Source organism: Achroia grisella, unplaced genomic scaffold, assembly GCF_030625045.1.
Source record: "Achroia grisella isolate CSIRO2021 unplaced genomic scaffold, CSIRO_AGI_Agris_v1 utg1245, whole genome shotgun sequence".
In the NCBI taxonomy this organism is placed as follows: Eukaryota; Metazoa; Arthropoda; class Insecta; order Lepidoptera; family Pyralidae; genus Achroia; species Achroia grisella.
This window is the reverse complement of record NW_026712606.1, coordinates 1,413,814-1,416,794: the sequence shown is the minus strand read 5'-3', so window position 1 is coordinate 1,416,794 and position 2,981 is coordinate 1,413,814. Positions and strand designations below refer to the sequence as shown.

General features: G+C 30.0%; 1 non-coding gene across 1 annotated transcript; it reads left to right on the top strand.

Moving 5' to 3' along the window:
- Positions 1-2,666: 2,666 nt before the first annotated feature.
- Positions 2,667-2,756, top strand: Trnay-gua (transfer RNA tyrosine (anticodon GUA)). The gene is given in 2 exon segments: positions 2,667-2,703; positions 2,721-2,756. It is a non-coding gene; the product is annotated as a tRNA-Tyr (tRNA).
- Positions 2,757-2,981: the final 225 nt, after the last annotated feature.

Below are 2,981 nucleotides of genomic sequence, written 5' to 3'. Positions count from 1 at the left end.
ATTATTTCGAAGTAGGTATAACATATAAATAACTTAGTTAAAAAAATATAACTTAGTATTTCTATATTAGACTTACACGAACTTTAGACTTCTAATAATCTTTTAATAAATTTGTGTAAATTTGGAACCTGATCTGAAATAACAATTATGTTTATGTTAGGTTTAATATTTTTTTAACAAGCTTAAGTAATCGAGTTATGCACACAGCATTATACCACACCTTAAGCAAAATAAAGGCGGTTTTAATACTACCTACAAGATAATTTATTTCTGTCATGTTTAAATACGATGCAAACGAAAATGTCAACTTGTAATCTGTGTAATTAAGTGAGTGTCAAGTTAGGGGCGCGGATACGTCAAATCGAATGTCCGCAGGCTGTTTGCGATTACATTAAAAATATGTTATGTTATTTTTTATGGAACGAAGCATTGAAAAATTGTTATATTCTATATAATAGAAATAAACAGAGCTTCTTATATTTGTAGGTAATACAGAAGAAAAACAATATAAAACTTTTTATTCTTTTTGTACTGCATTCATTTACAGCATTACATACATAACTCTTGAAGCAAAATTAGCTCTTTCTGAAATAATTGTAATAACGGATTATATATATGTATAAATGATTTATCTAATGGTAATGGTTTATAGGTTATTTTCAAATGAATTTTTAGGCTTCATTAATATTACCATCTAAAACAACACCATATAAGATTATCACTGACAATTTCAACGTCAATCTTTTGAAATTTAAGATAAAAAATATAATAATAGTTGATTTTATGTGGGTAGGTACTTGTGAAATCCACTCTTACTTGACGACAATAAATACTGAAATCCTAAATCGCATATTTAAGGATTTCAAATAGGAAATCCCAGGAGTAGATGAAATTCCCCGCATCCGTGAGTTAATTCTTGCTAAATGAATTATTCGTTCCCGTCGAGGTGGCGCCCTCTATTGACGTCGCAAACTTTGCTAAATAGTTAGTTCCCACTGCTATTATTGTTAGAAACTGTCGCGTAAGTTGGATTCTGTTGTCACAGAGAACTGTTGTGTCTGTCACTTTGTGTGGAAATATTGTATGAGATAGATAGTGGTTTTCTGACGTGTCACACAACTTTGGTTCGATTGTTTATTGTTCACATTGATGTGAATTGAAGATCGGTCGTATTTTGTATACTGAATACATTAATTCTAATACTAAATGAGTACGTTTATATCGATAAAGTATTAGTGTGCATACCTAGTTTGCACTAATTTAATATATGCACATATGACGGCCTCAGTAGTCTAGCGGTCAGCACACCGCTTTACTTTCGATGGTCGTGGTTTTTCATTTGTACAACATTTGTATTCATGAGTATGATTATTTGTATCGGTCTGGGTGTTTTCTGTGTATATTATATATGTATTTACAAACAATATATGTATTAATATCAATTGCCTAGTACCCATAACACAAGCTCTGCTGCTTGACTAGCGTTATTGTCGTATATTATTTAAATGTAGATAAATGTATGTGATTACTAAGATAATAATAGTTATCTACTCGTGTTATTGCATTCTACGGAGTGTCATCATCATTATTGCCTTGCCTTTAATCAATTATTAGGGGCCGACTCAGTATCTCATCCTCTTCCACCGATCCCTTTCGACCGTCATATCTGAATATGCTTTCCTTTTATACATATTTATATATATTTGTCATATATAACCAAACTATATCAATTCTCTATAATTGCTGTTTAAAATGCCGCAAAGCGTCTCAAATCTCCCGTGAAGGTATAAGTTTCATGCATGGATGTATGAATTCAGTGCAGCGCAAATCGGCTTTAGACCTTCGTGTGTGAGGTGTTCTGCTCTTCGCCTTAGACCCGTATACTCAATTAATATGATAATTTAAGCATACACCGAGGATAGGAGCTGTACGATTGCAGAACGCACTACCAAAATACTAAAATATTCTATTATATTTTAAATTACAGATTATATTAGTACATATAATAATTACGAAATTAATATATTTTTCAGATACAGATCGAATATACAATGAAACAAAAGATGCACACCACAGAAGCGCGGAAATTGATTTAAAAATAGTAGTCATTCTACGAAATTATGCATTAATTTCTAACTAGCCAGTTACAATTTAAAAATAAGTATTTTTATCAGTGTAAAATGTATATATTAATAATACTGTAATTTTGTTTTCAAGTATGTTATAAAAAACATTTAGGTACCCAACATAGTAAATCTATTCGGATCATTTATGTCAACAAATATATAGGTTATACTACTATGTTTGTAACAGCACACAACAAATTAGAATCGAACACAACTCCCAGTTGTATTTCCCGTTCTGTCTGCCCATTTAATAGATTTTTTCAAGTTTATATGAAAATAATAATAATAGATACAGTATTTTGCTAATATTCAATTGAAATACCAATAAAATATAAGAAGGTATAGTATAAAAACCAGTCAATGATATAAATTCATTGCATTATAATACAGACATTTACCAAATCAAACTAAACAGGTCTTGTTGTTGCGTCAAATATGTGTATAATTAAGGCCTTAACGATGTTACCTAATGTTAATATTATCATAATAAATATAACATTTAGTTTGTTATATATACATTTTTTTATTGCTACTCTCATACCTTCGATAGCTCAGTTGGTAGAGCGGTGGACTGTAGTTGGGTTTAAAATTGGTATCCATAGGTCGCTAGTTCAAATCCGGCTCGAAGGAGTTATTTTTACAGCTCATGATAAAGTTGTAATAAAATTTGATAGTACATAATATATACTTACCGTAAAACAATAGGTATAGTAAATCTTCTGATATATTTAAGTGGTTTTAACCACCGATATTTCATAGTCTAATATTGAATTAGCTTAAATGTGATTTTTTCATTTCAACATTCGTTCTTTCTGTCCAAAAACTTATAGCTTTCTTTTTAATTATTTATTAAAG